Source organism: Nicotiana attenuata, chromosome 2 (genome assembly GCF_001879085.1).
Source record: "Nicotiana attenuata strain UT chromosome 2, NIATTr2, whole genome shotgun sequence".
Taxonomy (NCBI): domain Eukaryota; kingdom Viridiplantae; phylum Streptophyta; class Magnoliopsida; order Solanales; family Solanaceae; genus Nicotiana; species Nicotiana attenuata.
The window spans coordinates 37,611,322-37,633,030 of NC_031990.1; positions in this window are offsets into that span (position 1 = coordinate 37,611,322).

Sequence of the window (21,709 nt, forward strand, 5' to 3'; positions counted from 1 at the left end):
TTGCGAATTTTTTCTCATTTCCACCATTTTGAACACAGACTTTGGAGCTTTTGGGAGGAGTTTTGAAGGGGATTCAAGGTTATTCTCGAGGTAAGTTTCTTGAGCTCTATAATCATTAGCTATAGTGTTTTTCTGTTGATTTCTCAGCTAATTAGTGGACTTCTGAAGAGAAATTTAGGGGTTAGGGCTTGGAATTTTGGAGAGAATAATTTGGGGATTTGAGGGACCAAATGATGTCGGATTTTGATGAAATTGGTATGGGTAGACTCGTGAGTGAATAGGCTTTCCGGTTTTGGGATTTTTGTCGAATTTCGAGACGTGGGCCTGGGGCCGGGTTTGAGCTGATTTCGGGATTTGATTCCAATTTAGTATTTTTCCTTGTGGGATTGGTTCCTTGACATATATTGATTGTGTTGTATTACTTTTGGCTAGATTCGGGATGTTTGGAGGCCGATTCGAGGGGCAAAGGCATTGCGGAGTAGGATTTTGCTCGGATTGAGGCAACGATTATAAATCAAGTCCAGAGGGTATGAAACCTCGGATATTGTGTCGTATGACTATTTTTGGAGGTGACGCACATGCTAGGTGACGGGCGTGTAGGCGTGCACCATCGGGATTGTGACTTGGTCCGTCCCGTGAGATTGTAGAGTCGATTAGTCTACTGTTTACTATGTGTTCCCTCTGTTTTTATGGAAATTGACTGCACTTCCTGTTAGAAATATTGTTTAGGCCTTGTCATATCACTGTTGAGATCCGTGAGGTCGTGTACTTGCTGAATTAACTGCTATTTGTTTTTTTGTTCTCAGTCATGATATTACTTGCGTATTTTACCTCCGACCCCTCATATTTATCTTTGATACATGCTATTATCTTTATTTGGGCTGAATTATATGTCTTCTGAGAGCCCGCGGGACTGGTGAGGTTGGTGATTGAGATAGGGCCTGAGTGTCGAGCTGCGAGCTATATGAGTGTGTATGGATCGGGTTGCACGATGCGACGAGCCTCAGGGCTATATATGTATATATATTGGATCGTGTTTCACACCGCAACAGGCCTTCGCTGATTATTTATATTGGATCAGGTTGCATGCCGCAACGAGCCTTATGGTTGTTTATATATTGGATCGCGCTGCACGCCGCAGTGATATAGTGCTTGGGCTGAAGGAGCCCCTGCGGAGTCTGCACACCCCCAGTGAGCGCAGGTACCTATTGAGTATGATTGTTGAGGGCTGAGAGCCAAGTGTTTGAGCTGTTGAGATGTGCTGAGTGACTGTTTCCTTGAGAGGCTGTACATGCTTTCAGTTAATTGTTGCATTTAGTTGCTACTTGTCCTTGTTGTACGAAATTCTGATAGACTTGATATCTGGTTTACTTCCGCACGAACTGATGTGACTTAAACTAATGAATTTGAAAGCATGACTGTTCTTATTTGAAATATATTGAGATAACTGTATTTTTCATAGCTCGTCACTACTTCTCAGTTCCCAATTTATTTATATTATTTACTGAGTTGGAAGTACTCATTTCACTCCCTGTACCTTGTGTGCAAATCCAGATGAGACCGGTCGCAGGGATCATTGAGCTCTAGCATGGTTGACTGCTCGGAGATCTACGAGGTAGCTGCCAGCGTCTGCAGCCCTTGGCTCTCCTTCCATTGTTGCCTTTCTTTCTATTTTATGGCATTTGACGGATTATTGTAGACTGTGATTTTAGACCGGTTGTAGATGCTCATGACTTAGTGACACTACGATGTCGGGCTATCTTTTCCGCATTTTATTATGATTTTTAACTCTTCTTATCAAATTGTTGTTATAAAAAGGGTTTTTAAACTATCTTCTTGTAATTTATCAATGTGTTTTGGGAAATGTTGGCTTGCCTAGTCCCGCGATAGGCGCCATCACGACGGGGTTTAGTTTTGGATCGTAACATAAGAATTACCCAATATGGGAATTCGAGCATACATAAACATGATAGTCTAAACGCGCTCAAAAGTTAGAAGTTTTCCAAATTGAATTCAGATGATGAACATATATAAAATCATACAGATTCTGATTAAATGCAGAGTTACAGAGGAACTCGAAGGACAAGGTCGACACAGTATCATATTGGTTCACAAAAGTTCAAGTAACACAGATGTACATAAGCATGAACACAAACAGGGAGAGAATTGAATTGCAAGAGTCTAAGTACTCACCAGTTTGCAGAATTGATGAGCAAACAAAGGAGAAAACTAAGTACCAGCAACAACTCGATTATCAGTAGCAAAAAGAGAGCAACAGGACCCCAAACCCAGGGCGTTAGAGTTCACAAGAACTTCAGACGAGCCCGGAGCAGTGCTCGCAGTGGGAAGGCCAATAAAACGGCTTCCGGTGCCCTTGGCTTTTAGCCGGCTAAAGCCAAGTGTTTCAAAAAAGTGTAAGTAAGCAAGTGAGGAAGTGATCATGATTCAAAGTGTGCTGTAGGGGAATTGGGGGGGGGTGGGTTATATAGTGTTCGATTTGCCCAGTACATGAAAGGAAAATGCCAATTACAACACAAAATAAGGAAAGACTCACATGAAGAACCCATTCCAAATCGGAATAGGTAAACATCGGACAAACTCTAATTTGATAGGAATCAAAAATTAGCAAAAGATCTCGGTGAATCAGACCTATACGACCTTGTTGTGAGTGTATACAGACGAATTTCCATTTGAATCTTGAAGATTGAGGTCGATTTCACTTGATTCAAAGAATTGATACTCGCCAAAATCGGGGCAAGTACTAAGTAACACCACGAGCGTGTGAGCAATAGCGGGGTAGTGTAAATAAGGTAAGCAGATCGTGAAAGGATTCCATTGCTTAAAGAAAAGGATGAGAGTAAGGGCAGCCAGTTGGGGTAAATGGGTTAGCGTTTAGGGGGTTAGATAATTAAAAGTGGGGGAGTGGTTGTGGGTCATTGATCATTTGAGATCAATAGCCAGGATTGGAGGAGAAGCAGGGCGGGTTGGAAAACAGGTTATGACTAGATTAAAATTATAGGGCTCATTTCGTTTGGGCTAGGGGAGATTGGGTTAAGGGTTTAGGATGTCTGGGACAGTAATGTGGGCCTATTTGGTCCAAAAATTGGCACAAAACTGGCTTGGAATTTAAAACAAATAAAATTAAGGAAAAATAAATTAATAAAACAACTAAATAATTATAAAAATACTATTTATGCAATTTAATATTTTTAAAATAATAACAGGAGATTGTACAAACATAAAAATGCTATTTTGACCCAAATAATATATTAAATGCAATTGATTGTGGAGTATATGTTGTAAATAATAATAAAAACGCAAATGTAGCATCTTCTAAAAAATAAAAATCTTGAGAATGAAACAAAATTTGGCCATCAACTCTAGAATTTCTCTCTCGGCGCATGACTGCGTGATTTGCTAACGTGCGCTGATCGAAAAATGGGGAGGGGACGACCTAGGAAGCTGGTGACAAAGAAACAATTAGCGGATTTCATTGCTTCAGGAAGTAGGAATGGAAGTCAGGGGCGTAATACTAAAACAGATGCACAAGTGAAAACTCAAAGCTGTGATAAGGGAACTCCAACAAGTATAGCTGAATCTCGAGGATTGAGTAACATGCAGCTGAAATTAACACGAGATCTGGAGAATTTGAGTCCAAATATGAGGGATTTGACACCTCAGGCAGCTGATGGGAAGCTTGATAAGGGAATTTTGAGTAAAAACAATGTTCCATTGGCTACTGTTTCACCAAAGGAAGCAGTGTGCAATCACAAGGAAAAGGAGCTAAACAACATAGAAAGTAAGGCAATTGACAGTGCGAACAGAGAAATTACTTTGAAGGAGCAGCAATTACTGAATCAGAAAACAACGAAGGAGACAGAACAGGAGAAACCAAAAGTAGTAATGGGGGAAAATCAACAGAAATGGTCAAATCTATTCACAGGGAATAAAATGGCTGCAAGAGGTATGGATCTAGTGTTCATACCGCCTACTATTCAGGATGGGGTTAAAAAGGTACAATTACAGCAGGAGGAGATGGAACTGGAGACTATAAAGTGGCAGAAAGTTATAATTGTATACATTATTGGAGAATCACCATCAATAGGAGCCATGGAGAGATTCATAGCTATACAATGGAATTTTGCTACCAAACCTACAGTGTATTATCATAATGAAGGCTATTTTGTGATACTATTCAATAGTATGGATGATAAAAATGCTGTACTATACTCAGGACCATATACAATGGGAGTGAAGCCATTGATTCTGAAGTCATGGACTGAGGACTTCGATTTGTACAATGAAGTTCTTAAAACTATTCCACTATGGGTAAGCTTTCCTAACTTGCCTTTGAACTGTTGGGGTCAATTGACATTGAGTAGAATTGCTAGTGGACTAGGGACACCTCTGTATGTTGATGAATGTACAAGCAATGCTTCTAGAATTTCCTATGCTCGAGTACTTATAGAGATGGATATCAGCAAGGAGTTACCTAAATGTATTAAAATCCAAGACCCTTCAGGCAATGAATTTGAGCAAGAGGTGGAGTATGATTGGGTTCCCCAGTATTGTAAGAAGTGTTTGATGGTGGTCATGATTGTGAAAGAGATCAAGACAGAGCTAGACCAACAAACAGAAGTGTACAAAGTGAGAAACAGCAGACTAAACAACAAGGAAGGAGTACCAATGTAATTGGGAATATACAGCAAACAAGGAAAACAACAACTCAATGGGTGGCAACAGGGCCATCAAAGCAAGTAGAGAAGGACACGGGCAAATAGATTGATCAAGGAGATGAAACACAGAATCCAAAAGAAGATCAACAAATATGGACTAAAGCAAAGGGCAAGGTGGGACTGACAAGTCCTATACAGCAAGTTATAAAGACTACAAATGGCTTTACTCCATTGAGAGAAGTAGCAAATGAAGGTAAAATATGTTGGGCAGATGATGATAAATCTGGATGTAGTAGGGGAGAAGGTGAAGAGATAATTCCAACTAACCAGAAACCTATATGAAGATAGTGACATGGAATGTGAGGTGGTTTAATAAGGTTCATAAGCAAAAGGAGATGAAAATTTTCTTGGAAAAACAAAAAATCAATTTATAGCAGTAGTTGAGCATAGAGTACAGAATAATAAAGAAAGGGAGGTTATAAATAAATGTGCACCCGGCTGGAGTTGGTGCTCAAACAGTAAGGTTAATGAAAGAGGTAGAATTTGGATTCTATGGGATGCAAATAGTATTCAATTCACTATGTTGCAATCTCATACTCAATATATTCATGGTATAGTCAAAAATAGTAACTCCAGCAAGCAGTTTGCATTTATAGCTATATACGGACTGCATATTGCTGCTCACAGGTGTGATATGTGGGAAGAATTAAGGAAAATTGATTCACAGATAGATAGTAATTGGCTGCTCATGGGGGATTTCAATGCAGTACTGGACAAAGAAGATAGGGTAAATGGTACAGAAATACAAGACAATGAAATCAAGGATTTTAGAGCTCTAATGGAGGATTGCAGGTTAAATGAACTAAGAACTGTGGGAAGAACATACACATGGACAAACAACCATGTGTTTAGTAGAATTGATAGAGCTATTGTAAATGCACAGTGGATGATGAATATGCTACCATTACAAGTTGCTGTGATGGATCCTCACTTCTCTGATCGCTCTCCTTTATGTATAGAGGTAGAGGCAGGAATGGAGTATAAAGGGAGACCTTTCAAGTTTTTCAACTGTCTCACTGAACATTCAGAGTTTGAAAAAATAATAAGAAGCAGCTGGAAAAAGGAGAATAGAAATATGAAGGATATATGGTATAATCTGAAGCAGATCAAAGAAGAGATGAAAAGTTTGAACAAAAGAGAGTTCTCCAATACAACAAAGAAGGTGCAGCAGTTAAGGGAAGAATTATCGAATATTCAAGCACAGATGAGAACAACTAACACATCAGCTAATATGTTTGAGGTGGAGAGAAACACAAAGCAGCAACTAGAGAAATGGAGTAATATAGAAGAGAGCATCTATAAGCAATGGTCCCGAATACAATGGCTTCAGCTAGGTGATTCCAACACAACTTTTTTCTTTGCAAGCATGAAAGGGAGAGTAGCACAGAATCAAATAAAAAGTTTAACAGATAGCAATGGAAGAGTGATCAACAATCCAGAGGGTATTGAACAGGAGATAGTGGGGTACTATGAAGGGTTATTAGGGAGATCAACTAGTAACATGCCTACCATTAATCCTAGCATAATGAGGAATGGTCCAAGACTTACAAGATCACAGCAGCTTCAACTTACAGCCCATTTTACTAAGGAAGATGTGCAGACAGCCTTGCAGGGGATTGGTGACTCAAAGGCTCCAGGTGGAGATGGTTTCAATGCCTACTTCTACAAGAAGACTTGGCATATAATTGGAAAAGACATTACAGAAGTTGTTCTAAAGTTCTTTGACGATGGTATAATGTATAAGCCAATAAATAGGACAACAGTTACTTTGATCCCAAAAGTGAAAAATCCTTCTTCTATAAAGCAGTTTAGGCCAATATCCTGTTGCACTATAGTTTACAAAATTATTTCCAAAATGCTCACAAATAGGCTGCAGTCAGTAATGGGAGACTTAATTGATCTGAGTCAGGCAACATTTGTACCAGGGAGAATACTGAGTGACAATGTTCTACTGGGACATGAACTTGTTAAAGGATATGGGAGAAAAGGTGTGTCACCAAGATGTATGGTCAAAATTGATATGCAAAAGGCATATGATTCTGTAGAATGGAGTTTCCTTGAACAAATACTTTCAGAATTGAATATCCTAGGGAAATTTCTTTCTTGGATCATGGCATGTGTTACTATAGTGTCTTATGCTATTGTGGTTAATGGAAAACCAACAACTCCTTTTGATGCTAAGAGAGGAGTTAGACAAGGTGATCCATTACAACCATACTTGTTTGTGCTAGCTATGGAGTATCTTACAAGGATCTTGAAGACTCTTAGAGAGAAACCTGACTTTAATTACCATCCTAGGTGTGAGAAGTTGAATATAATCCAACTCAGTTTTGCAGATGACTTGTTGCTGTTTTGCAGAGGAGATGTGGTGTCTATACAGCTATTGTATGAATGTTTTCAACAGTTTTCAAAGGCTTCAAGACTGATTGCTAATCAGGAAAAAGCTGTATCTACTTTGGAGGGTTTACTGAAGATATTCAGCAAAACTTTATTCAGTGGTTAGGTTTTTCTAAAGGCTCTTTGCCTTTCAGATACTTGGGAGTCCCATTGAGTAGTAAAAGATTATATATTACTCAATGCCAACCTTTACTGGATAAGATGTTAGGCAGAATCAAAAATTGGACAGTAAAGTTTCTGTCTTATGCAGGCAGGTTACAGCTGATCAAGAGTGTTCTGTTTACTATCCAATCATTTTGGTCACAGATATTCCCTCTACCTAAGAAGATCTTACAAGCAATTGAGACAATTTGCAAGAGGTTTCTGTGGACAGGTGAAACATAAACCAAAGCAAAAGCCTTAGTAGCTTGGAGACAGTTATGTTGGCCACAATCTGCAGGGGGTCTGAATATCACAGATATGGTTATATGGAATAGAGCCGCACTAATCAAACAACTGTGGAATCTAAACATGAAGAAGGATAGATTGTGGATACAGTGGATTCATGCTTACTACATCAAGAGGCAGGTAATATGGCAAGTGAAAGCTAACCAAGCTTCATGGTTGATACAAAAAATTCTGGGAGCTGGTAAATACTTAACTGAGGCCAACATAGCAATAGAAGAAGTGTTGAACATGAAGAAGTACTCCATCAGATTGATATATAACAAGTTGAGAGGTGATCTACCTAAAGTGGAATGGAGGAGAGTACTGTGTAACAACTGGGCCAGTCCTAAATGGAGATTCATTTTGTGCTTGGCAATCCTCGAAAGATTATATACAAGAGACAGATTACTGGGATGGGGCATAGCAATAAGTTCAGCATGCTCATTATGTGAAAGTGTAGCAGAAAGTCATGAGCACCTGTTCTTTCAATGAAACTACTCAGCAAGTATATGGCGTAAACTGCTACAATGGATGGGGATACAAAGGAATGTACAAGGATAGGATGCTGAAAAACAATGGGCAATAAGGCATGGATCAGAAAAGAAGCAAATGTGTGCAACATTCAGAATGGTACTCGCCTGTGCTATTTATTATATCTGGCAGGAACGAAACTGGAGAACCTTCAGAGGAACACAAAGAAGCGGTGAGGAAATGATCAAACTGATAATCCAAGAAGTGCACTGTCGTGGAATGTTGAATTCTAAGATTGCGAGACATTTACAGAATTTCAATTTTTATCCATAGTTTGTAGGTGAGTAGTTATGTAGTTATGAGGACACTAGATTTGGGGCTGCATGTCTAAATCTATGTGAGTTTTGAGGGTTCTTGCTATACTTGTAAATATTTTCCCTGGTAATAAGAAATTTAATTACCAAAAAAAAAAGCAAATGTAATTATATAAAATAGAGTAAAATATTATATATATATATATATACACAAATAATTAGTTTGGATCACAAAAAAATAATTTGAACGAGTAATAATAAATATTTAACAATTAAAAATAAAAGAAATTAATTTTAAAAGATTTAAGAATTATAGAAATCATCTATATGACCTCTACAAATTGGGTAATAGTACAAAATAATATTTTAAAAGTATATGGAATACTTTATAAAATATGAGTGCAAAATTGAGTATCAACAAGAATCACAAAGATAAACCTCCTAAAGTTTAAGGCAAACATGGTCAGGATCCAATTCTGAGAAGATAGCTAAATAGAAGTTCCCCCTGGATAGCATTTAACATGAAAAACCTAAGATAAACATGATTCAGAACTAATTTGAGCAGATAGCAACTCGTACATGAGGGACTCATCATGAAACCTAAAATAAAACACGATGAGGAGATAATTCTGAGAAGATAATCATAACAGTCCTGACAGGGAAGACTTTAGCATGAAAGTCTAAGGTAAGACAGAATCAAAAACTTAATTCTAAGAACTTAATCAGCATGTCCTTACAGAGAAACTTAACATAAAAAAAATCAGGGCAAACAGGGTCATGAACTCAGCATAACAAATTAATTAGAAGGTAACTACCTAATTCTAAGGAGGTCAGAGATTGTACAAGTCGATTACATATAGTATGAAAAATTATGTGTATCAAAGATTGCCTTGAAGGTATTAAACTCAAGCAAACTTGACACCATCAGACATGGATTTGCAAAACAGCATTTTGATAAATTATAGTAGAGCATACAATAGTAGTACAATAGTGGGGTTCACAATTAGTAGAGAAACCTAAGTCATGTTCGTCAACTTTAATGAGAGTTCAAATAGTATTGGCACATAGGATACACATAAACACGAACAAGTAGAAAAATAGCAATTAAACTGTGGGGTCAAGAGCATTAACTAGTTGCAAAGATAAATGCGCAAAAGAATGAAAAAATCAGAGTTTCAGCAGTGGCTCAATAGTAGCAATTGAAGGACAACAATGAGAACCCTAAGTTTCCCGAGCTTCACAGTTCACAAGAGTCTCGAAAGGGCTCCGAGCAGTGATTGCAGTGGAGGAGGTTTTTAAGCAATACCGCAGTGTACTGGCTTTCAGCTGACCAAGAACCAAATCGAACACAATAGTCTCAGAGAACCAGAACAAAAAATAGAACATGTGCGAGGGAGAGAGAGTAATGATTCTAGACCCAAGTCCCTCCTAAGGAGAAATTGGGGAGGGGTTTATATAGTGCTTAACAAGGCGATCAAACAAGGAAAGAAATCAAGTAGACACAAATAAGGAAAGAAAAAATTGCATGCGAACAGTAAAACAACCGACAAAGGAAAGAAATCGATTTTCAAACCCTAGTTAGGGTTCCTTGACTGGAAATAGGCAGGTGAGTGCAAGAAGCGTCCCATTTCACGTATATATATACATATACATATACATATATATATATATATATATGTATATGTATATGTATATATATTAGAGGCCATAGGCCGTCTTCTAACATTACTGACATTTCGAGTTTTCATAAATTTCACATAATATAAAACCTCTTTTCATCATCAGAAACAACCTGATTTTTGACATCTTGCATTGCATTACAATAATGATAAGAAAAAAGATTTCCAAAAAAAAAATTGCTCTTGTGACTCAGGATGAACCTTATCGGTGGAAAAAAATCTTTTTTCTTATCATTATTGTAATGAAATGCAAGAGGTCAAAAAGCAGGTTGTTTCTGATGATGAAAAGAGCTTTTATATTATGTGAAATTTATGAAAACTCGAAATGTCAGTAATGTTAGAAGACGGCCTATGGCCTCTAATGGTCATATGTCGTAGGTCGGTATATCTTTGACAGCTCAGATGGAGAGAATAAACGAACTTCTCGAGGGCTACTTAAGCCACTTTAGTGCAAACGAGAAGAACTTACGTTGTTGGATGTTGCTCAGTCCTGCTATAACTTAACAACCAAAAAGCTCTGCGTCGAACTTCAGCCCCTTCGAGTTGGCCACAAAAATACCGTCTAAATCCCACAGATTGAATTTAGTCCTATCCTATCTTGAAAGATAGTACTTGCCAAAATCGGATAAGTACATAATAATACCACATATGCGTGAATAATAGTGAGATAATACGAATAAGGTAAGCGAATCATGGGATGATTCCATTATTTAGTAGGATTCGGAGAAGTTTTGAGACGGCTAGGGTTAGCAGAGAAGAGGGGAAAAGAGATGATTTGAGGGTGGCCGGGCGGAGAAAATGGGGATTAGGGTTTGAGGGTTGGGTAGATAAAATTAAAGGGGTTATGGTGGGTCGTTGACATTTGAGATCAACAGCCAGGGATTAAAATAAGATGGGGTGGGTTTATACGGGTCTCCCACCGAGTTATGGGAAAGGGGTCATTTGGTCTTGGATTTGGGGTGGTTGGGCCTGGTGTTTTGGACCATTTGGGGTCTGAATTTTGGCCAAATCAGTAAATAAGTATTTTACTTTTAAATTTATATAATGTATATTAATTTTAAATAAAATAAACCATATATTCAAAACAATAATCCCTGTGTAGCTAATCCATGTATAATTAATACCTGCATAACTAATTCCTGCATTACTTATTTTTGCATAACTAATACTTACATAACTAATACATGCATAACTAATACCTGTATAACTAATACCGACATAACTCTAACCGGCAATCAAACGATCCCTTATTGAATAAAGATGCATATCAAATTTCCAATCCTCAAATACATTATTTAAATCAACATGAATAATCTTTACAAAACATCTGGAGTAATACAGTTAAAAATTATTTTGTAATTAATTGTTGGACCCATGCTCAGCATTGGCCATCCCTCCTCTAGTAGGACTATAAGGTATATTTCATAATCACATACAATATGGAAAGAAAAAAAAATCGAAACATGCTGTGAAATAAGAAACACAGTATATGCCATTACTATCATTCTGTTCTTTATCATTCTTAATGAGACAACTCACTCGTGACATAGAATCACAGCCTAATTGCTTTAACTTAGACCCCATATGTGTGTTTAAAAAACCTATTGACAGCAACAATAACATACCCAGTATTATTTCACACCGTGGGGTCTGCGAAGGGTAGTGTGTACGCAGACCTTATCCCTACCTTGTGAGAATAGAAAAGTTGTTTCCAATAGATCTTCGGTTCAGGAAAGCATAGGCACCAAATTAATGAAAATATAGACAAAAAAAGACAGTACCAAAAAGCTATATAAAAGCAGAACAAAAATAACAGGATGGTAAGTTGATCAACAATGAAAGAAAATAACGGATAGTCATAAGAATTTACTACCAACGGAAAGTGAGACTGCATGCCAACACCACTGTTATGAACACTCTAGACTACCTACTCTACTACCCTAATCCTCGACCTCCATACCTTCCTATCAAGGGTCATGTCCTCGGTCAGCTGAAGTTGCGCCATGTCTTGCCTAATCACCTCTCCCTACCTCTTCTTTGGCTTACCTCTACCTCTCCGTAGGCCCTCCAATGTCACCCTCTCACACCTCCTCATCGGGGTGTGTGTGCTCCTCCTCCTCACATGACCAAACCACCTAAGCCGCGCTTCCCGCATCTTGGCCTCAATAGGGGGCCACAACCACCTTGTCGAGAATAACCTCATTTCTGAACCTATCTAATCTAGTGTGCCCGCACACCCATCTCAATATCCTCGTCTCTGCTAGCTTCATCTTCTGGACATGAGCGATCTTGACTAGCCAACACTCAGCCCCATACAACATCATAGGTCTGACCATCACTCTGTAGAACTTACCCTTAAATTTCGGTGGCACCTTTTTGTCACACAAAACACCGGACACGAGCCTCTATTAAATAAGTACAAATGATAGAGCTCAAACCGATTAAATTTGACAGAATATGGTAAAATTTCGAATCTGAATCCAAGTTTAAATGAACGATCTACATATCCATATAATGTTGGAAAAATTGGATGATTATGGAGAATAAAAGGTTTATCTTGAGGCGTGTCAAAGACACTGTCCTTAAGGATATTTCGCCCACACCGAAATGAATAATATTAGGCGTATCCCCCATGATTCAACAAGCTCTTCTAGTATAACTAGGAGCAGAAACAACAAAGATTGTATAAAAGAAACCCCAGGACAAAAGGAAAAAGGAGAAGAAAAGTTTTATTTTTTCCATACTATCACATAATGAACACAAGAAAACATCTATATATATAGTCCAAAAATGAAATGGATATCTGATGTAAAAAACGTTAAAATCCATTTAGTATTCAAATGTCAAAACATTAAATCATTTAAGTTACAGATTTCATAACTTAATCACTAAAAGCTACTAACGTAAAACTCATTTAAAGCCAATAGAAATGGTATCTAAATTAATGTTAGGAAACGGTCATCCAAGATCATTTTTGATCAGATTCAAAGTTACAAAAGATAACTGATTTTGATAGCTATTTAATGTTAATAAAATGTTATATTTAAATTGATTGGTCATATAAAGACCCATTAAAAGAATGAACCTAGACATCAATTTAAATATTCTTTTTGAGATATTAAAAATAATTTTTTTTAACAATCCCCCACATAGCTCAAAAAGAATATCATAATGAAAAAAAAATCCTTGGTTTTCACAAATGAGCATAACGCGTCGCATCTGGTGTCTCTTGGACTATGAACCAGACCTAGATAAAATAAGAATAAACTTACAGAACAATTGGTGAAGTTTAGAACTTCTATGAACCAGGAATTATTTTGTAAGTTTAGTGTCTTATCTATCACATTATACTCGCACACACTTTGTTGTTTGTCGCGGTTTTGCGCTAATAGGCCATGCGCACGCCTGGTTTTCATGAGTGCTCTAGAAATTTTGCCACAAATTTCATAGGAGCGGCCCCACTCCACACTTATATAGGCCCATCCATCAAGTGTATTCTGCAGCACAATACACCACCTATCAAAGGCTATGGATTATTAGATTAAGAGTTTAATTACTCAGCCTCTCATTCCTCGCAGTCTTGCACTATATACACACACCATAGGAAGGGATGTCACACCTCCTTTTTTACACACCTACCCCGAAGGATAATGTATAAGGGAGTTTTTCCATTTAAAGTGACATTATTCAAAATGGGATTATTTATTTATTTAGAATCGCCACTTGGGATAGGTTTGGCTTTTGGTATCCCAAGTCACCGGTTTAACTTGAATCCCAAATCGAGGAAAATTTTGCGACTTCCCAGTTGGAGTCTGCGAACCAGAAATTCTGAATAAGGAATTCTGTTGACCCGAGGGAAGGTGTTAGGCACCCCCGGATCCCGTGGTTCTAGCACGGTCGCTTAAATTATTACAATTGGCTAAAAATCTGATTTTAATACATGTTTTAACCTATGTGCTTTTTAACTTCAAACCGCTTTTATAATTATTTTTAAAGAGAATTGCAACGTCGTGAAAACACGTTTCGAACCACGTCACATAAATGCACCCGTGGATTTTGACACATTTCGACTTCGTTGGGATTTGGATTTGGGTCACATAAATGTGCACCCGAGTTTAAGAAAGTAATATTATTAAATGTCGGGCCTAAAGCGACTAACGTGTTATTTGTCTTTGCGGGAGGCCGTGAAATTCGCTAAACGGCGCGTCCCGAATTCTAAGTATTTTAATATAAGCGTTTTAAAGAGGGCCCCGCGATTTATGCATTTTGTTTGGCGGGACGCACCTCATTTTATTATTCAAAGGCCATCCTAGAGCAAACTATAATTTTCTATTGAATTTGACTTTAAAGGGCCCTAATTATTTGGCATTACGAAATTCAGGCCTCAAGCTCAAGTCCGAATTTAAACAAGAGGAAAACCTCTTAATTTAAATTCGCTACCTAGCTTGGAAAGCCTAGAAATGTATTATTAAACTAAATTGCAATTTGAAAAGGAAAATTAAACTTTTAGCAAACGGGGCCTTGAATTTGGCCCAAGGATCTTCGGTCAGTTTGTTATATAAGACAATGCCCAGTTGTGGGCTTCGATCACAAGCCCAGATTTCATTTACAAGAAGCATGGCTTCCTGGGCTCATAACAGGCCCAGAAATCGAATATTAACCTTAAATTTGGGCCTGCCAGCAAGCTTGTAAATAGATGCATAATTTATTCACATCAACTCTAAATCTCAAACACCTAATTAATTAAGTTCATTCAACTCGTTGGTACACTGGTAATTAACATGGGTTTTCAGAGATCCAATCAACCATTTAATAGTGAACGTCCAAACTTAAACATGTAATGCGACATGAATCTGGAGTGCCAAACTGTTTTGAATTGTGAATATATTACTCTGAAACCTAGTTTTCAACAAACACATGGTGAACAAATAAACATGATCAATTATTCTAAACTACAAGAGATGTCAATTCTTCATTAATAAAATGCTCATGCTATCTCCAGATTTAATTTCTAACCAATGACTTACTCTAGTCTTAAGTTCAACCTAACAGGATACTCAAGGCTAATATTATCAGGACATTCGTATAGTTCTTAGAAAAAATGCAGCAGTCCAGTCCAAAACAGTCCAATCAGTCCTTAATTAATACAAAAGATAGATGATAGTCTAATAACAATATTGAACTAAATGCCTAGGTTTACAAATCAGAACACGTAAAACAAAGGAAACAAAAGAGTCCTCCAATGTTCCTCTTCAACAGTAGTCATACATATAAATTCAGTCCTCACTTGAGGTTTTAGAGTATACCTGGAAATGAACAAATGAAAGGAGGAGGGATCAGCAATGCAGACAATAATCAGCAGCAACTAGAATTCAACAACAGCCGCGAAATCGATCTCAAACCCAGGATATAGTTCAAAAAACCAGGGATAGATCACAGAAGTATAAAGCCACCAGACAGCCCAAAATAATTTGATTGAAACCAACTCCAGACTCGAACTTAACCTGGAAGAGTTCTAATACTTCAGCAATTAGAACTTAGGCTAGAAGATGCAGATTAACCACTACATCTTGAAATTGACCTAAGTATTTCAATAGAACAGTATTTTGGAGTTTTTTGCTAATATTTTTTTGGTTTTTCTGGAAATTTAGATCTAGGATGAAGTTTTTTTGGAACTCTAAGAGTTCAGGTTTTTTTTTTTTTTTTGGATTTGAAATTCAAATTTCTAAGGCTAAAACTTGCTGAAAACGTTTTGGGGGAAATTTGGATGCTGGATGTTTTTGGGGAATTTTTCAGATTTTGAAAACTTTTTTTGGGAATTTTTTCAGGGTTGAAACTTGTAAAAGAAGGTAAAGGGGGGGTGCCTTTTATAGGCAGAAAATCAAGGGGAAGCTTCTACATTTCATTACCCATTTTCCCCCTCTTTTTATTTTCAGTTTTTGTACATTAGTCCCTAATGTTTTGACTTGTTTCTCAAGTTACTGCATTAAATTTTTGAAATTAGAACTAAAGCCCTATTTTAGAAGATTCTAGAGAGCTCTAGCTTTAACTACAGCATTCCTATCCATTTCTAAATACCTAGATTACCCCTAGATAACCTTGAATTTACTAACACTAGTTAAACTAAACCCAACACATTTTACTCTAGTTAAAATCGACTAAGGGATTAAAAATGAACAGCTATAACCAAAACAATTCCAAAACCCTAAGATTGAATCATTGAATCCAATTAATACCAAACAGGACTGAAAATCAATCCTAATTCACACTATTATCTAATTATCAATTAAAACAGAATTAACAATCAAATCACAAAATAAGACAACAAAAATGAAATTTAATGAACAATAACTAATCAAAATCATCAAAAGAAAATAAAAAAAAAAGAAAAAGAAAAAAGCGGAATCATCAACCAACAAAAGAACAACAGAATCATCAACGCAAAATAAAAGAAGAAAAAAAACAGAATTATCAACCAAAAAATAAAAAGAAGAAAAATAATCAAATAAGGAGAAGACCTACTGATTTCGTTCTTCAACTTGACCGATTTTGAAATCGATTTTTAATTAATGTTATATGTTTATTTTGTTAAAAATAAACCTATAACATGTCACGACCCCAATCCCGGTCGTGATTGCGCCCAACACTGATGCTAGGCAAGCCCGACCAATTAAATACTCTCAACCCAAATACGTAATCCGTTAACAGATAATACGATTAAAATAGCAAATGTCAAGGTTCCAACCTGAATCTAAATAGAATAGTACGAAAAATAATAACGAATATTCCAAACATTCCCCAATGGATCTGGAGTCACGAGTCTAGAGCCTCTAGATGTAATAGAGTAATATATATCCATAGTGATAAAGAAGTCTAGAATATGGAAAAAAATGAAATAAAGGGGAGGAGTCGGGTCCTGCGGACGTCAGGCAGCTACCTCGACAACTCCTGAAGATAAAATCCAAGAAGACAGCAAACAGCTCCACTAAGTCTCCGGAGCACCTGAATCTGCACACATGGTGCAGGGAGTAAAGTGAGTACTTCCAACTCAGTGAGTAATAAACATATATAATGGCTGAAAGTAAGAAATTCTGAAATATTACAATATAAAGCTATAATCAGCGATTCGACACATTAAACGGTGGAACAACAACAACACCAGGACAAGTAAGACAAATAGGTATAAATGCATGAATGCAATGCAATGCACATGACCGCTGCGGCGCGCAGCCCGATCCATTTGGGTACCCGCGCTCACTGTGGGGGTTCAGACTACGGAGGGGCTCCTACAGCCCAAGCGCAATATCATCTTAGCATTCGCTGCGGTGTGCAGCCCGATCCACACTCAGTCCAGATATATATATGCATGCAAGCCACTCGGGCACAGTCAAATTGTTCATTTTAGTTTCAATTATTAGGATTATAGAGTCTAAGTGTTTAAACCTTTATTTACTTTTACTAAACTATTTCGAGGCAGTGTCTAACTCAGGACTGATATCCATGAATATGCTAAGCATCATGGAAGCGTGATAAGATCCCTGAAGGATGCAAATTGATAGGCACAAAGCCCAAACATATTCATAAAATCCAAGTAGGAAGATCACCAAACAATTTCTAGTCAAGAACACAGTACGAACATCAATCGGAACGGACTAGGTACCAGTCCCTAGTCAACAATCGACCCCGCACTCGTTCATAATACGTGTTTCGCCTCAATATAGTGTCAAATGTGATATTACGGCGGTTCAAACCCTCAGGTCATCAATCTACATCTATTACTCACCTCAAGCGCACAAGTCTAGCTCGCTATGCCTTTGCCTTTCGAATCTCTTCGGCACCGCCGAATCTGATTAAAACCACAACGAATACATTACAATAGGTAAAGAAAACATAACCCAATCGAAAGACTCGAAAATACAAATTCACTAAGTTGGCAAAACCCGACCCGGGCCACTTCTCAAAAATTTATGAAATTTACATCACTGGATTCCTCGTCTCGCACGAGTCTACACATACAAATTTTACCAAATCGGAGTTCAAATCTGCCCTTTCAAAATCCGTTTTTACATCACAACTTTTCAAGCCCTAGCTTGACCCGTTTTTGATGAATTTTCCACAATTTACATGTAATTTCTACCATAAACTCGAATATTTAGACCAAGGAACTTACCTCCAATTGATTCTCAGTCAAAGCCCTCGAAAATTCTCGCTCAAAGCTCTCAAAACCGCTTTAAAATGGTGGAAACCAACTCTTATTCGCGGATGAAAACAATATAAAAAAAACCCTTATGTAACAGTTGTTATCGCTTCTGCGACAATTTCACCGCTTCTGCGGCCTACTCACCGCATCTGCGGTTTTCCTTCAAGTCGCCCAGGACCGCTTCTGCGGTCCCAAAACCGCTTCTGCGGTGACCGCTTTTGCGGAACTTCGTCCGCTTCTACGGAAAGCCCTGGTCCCTCAAGGACCGCTTCTGCGACCAATACGCCGCATCTGCGGAACCGCTTATGTGGTCCCTTTTCCGCAGATGCGGAAATGACAGAACCAACAACTTCAAACCTGCAACAAACTCCGAATTCTCCGTTTAACCACCCGAATTCACCCCGAGGCCCCCGGGACCTCAACCAAAAACACCAATACATCCAAAATATCATACGAACTTGTTCCAATCATCAAAACACATCAAACAACACTAAAATCATCATTTCACATCGGATTCAAGCCTAAGTTCTTAAAAACTTCCGAATTACGCATTCGATCACAAACCCAACCAAACGACGTCTGAATGACCTGAAATTTTGCACACATATCCAAAATAACCTAACAGAGCTACTGCAACTCTCGGAATTCCATTGCGACCCTCGGATCAAAATCTCACCTATCCACCGGAATTCGCCAAAATGCCAACTTTGCCAATTCAAGCCTAATTCTACTCCGGACCTCCAAAATCACTTCCGATCGCACTCCTAAGTCACAAATCACCTCCCGAAGCTAAACGAATCACCAGAATTCACATCCGAGCCTTCTAACTAATAAGTCAACGTTCGGTTGACTTTTCCAAACAAAACCTTCCTTAAAGAGACTAAGTGTCTCATTTTCTATCCAAACCAATTCAATTCAACTCTAACTCACCCGTTGCTGATAATAAAACATGAAAGAGAAATAAATGGGGGAAACGGGGCTGTAATACATGAGACGACGGGTTGGGTCGTCACATCCTCCCCAACTTAAACAAACGCTCGTCCTCGAGCGGGTCGAGAAGCATACCTGAGGTCTCAAATAGGTGAGGATATCTACTCCGCATCTCCTGCTCAGTCTCCCAAGTAGCCTCCTCCACGGGCCGACCTCTCCACTGCACCTTTACCAAAGCTATATCCTTTGATCTCAATCTCCGAACCTGAAGACCCAAAATAGCCACTGGCTCTACATCATAAGTCAAGTCATCATCCAACTGAACTGTGCTGAAGTCTAACACATGGGACGGGTCCCCAACATACTTCCGGAGCATAGAAACATGAAATACCGGGTGAACTCCTGACAAGCTGGGTGGCAAAGCAAGCATGTAGGCCACCTCCCCAACTCTCCTAAGCATCTCAAAAGGATCGATAAACCGTGGACTCAACTTTCCTTTCTTTCCAAATCTCATAACGCCCTTCATAGGCGAAACCTTCAACAAGACCTTCTCGCCCACCATGTAGTATACGTCTCGAACCTTCCGGTCCGCATAACTCTTCTGACACGACTGAGCTGTACGAAGTCTCTCCTGGATCACTTTCACCATCTCTAAGGCATCCTGAACCAACTCTGTCCCTAATAGTCTAGCCTCGCCGGGCTCAAACCAACCGACCGGAGATCTACACCGTCTCCCATATAAGGCCTCATACGGTGCCATCTGAATGCTGGACTGATAGCTATTGTTGTACGCGAACTCTGCAATTGGCAAGAACTCAGCCCAAGAACCTCCAAAATCAATAACACAGGCACGCAACATGTCCTCTAATATCTGAATGGTACGCTCGGACTGCCCGTCTGTCTGGGGATGAAATGCTGTGCTCAGCTCTACCTGTGTACCCAATTCTTGCTGAAAAGTCTTCCAGAAATGGGAAGTAAACTGAGTGTCCCTATTCGAGATGTTAGAAACTGGGACCCCATGCAACCTAACAATCTCCCGGATGAAAATCTCTGCCAACCGCTCCGAAGAATAGGTAGTACACACCGGAATGAAGTGCGCGGACTTGGTCAGCCGATCCACAAATGCATCGAGAGTATACTGAGTTGGAGTGGGTACGAACCTGGCAAAGGGCTCAGCAAGAACCTCCAAGGAATTTCTAAACCCATAAAACTCAAGAAACATGGCACTACCTTCGGTTTGGGATATGAATACATCTGGGAAGAGTTCAATAGCTGGTCGCCACCATGGCGCGGTCCTTACTACCCACTAGAGCAGCCAATACCGCATCTGGAGCAGACCTTCCAACAGGCCAACATTATTTATGGGTCAGATGAAGAAGAAGCACTTGCAGCAGTGAAGAACTTGTTTCTAGAGGACAGTGATATGGACTATTATATTATTCTCGAGGAGGAGGGGGAGGAAGGCCGTTCCATACAGGCTATGTGCAGAGGGGCACATCTCAAGAATTGGACAATCAGGACCACCAGAGCCCGACGAGCCTCGGGGTAGCAAGGCTAAAACAAGCATCATTCACTGTTTTATTTACTAAATGATTTTCTTTTCGCATTTTCAATTTCCGCAATAAGATCTTCAATGATTCAAAAAAGTTATTCAATATATCAAAAGCATGTTTGATTTTTCTTATGAATTAATATTTATTGCTATCGTTTTCCTCCTTACTTTACTAATATAGCATTACTATTACTTATCTTGATGAACCAATGACTGTGACATGCAATGAGACAACGCAACAAACGGACATTGATTCAGAGGAAGATGACATACCTGACGAGATTGTCAAAGAAGTTGAGAACTTTGAAAACAGACCTAAGTCCAACTTGGACGAGACCGAAATTGTCAACCTGGGAGATGTAGAGAACGTCAAGGAAACACGAATCAGCATTCACCTTTCGCAATCAAAGAATAAAGAATACACAGAATTTCTAAAGGGGTATGAGGATATATTCACCTAGTCGTATGATGACATGACTGGTCTGAGTACGTCTATTGTGGCTCACAAACTGCCAACCGATCCAATGTGTCCACTAGTAAAGCAAAAGCTCAGAAAGTTCAAGCTTGATATGAGTTTGAAAATCAAAGAAGAAGTCACCAAACAGATCAAAGCTAAGGTTCTCAGGGTGGTTGAGTACCCAACATGGTTAGCCAACATTGTGCCAGTACCAAAGAAGGATGGGAAGGTCAGAGTCTGTGTCGACTACCGGGATCTCAACCGGGCCAGTCCGAAAGACGACTTCCCTTTGCCAAATATACACATCTTGATTGACAATTGTGCCAAGCATGAGCTACAGTCATTTGTAGATTGCTTCGCTGGTTACCATCAGATCTGGATGGATGAGGATGCTGAGAAAACGACTTTCATTACGCCGTGGGTAGTGTATTGTTACAAGATGAAGCCATTCGGCCTGAAGAATGCAGGGGCCACCTACATGAGGGCCATGACTACCATCTTTCATGACATGATACACAAGGAGATACAGGTATATATGGATGATGTT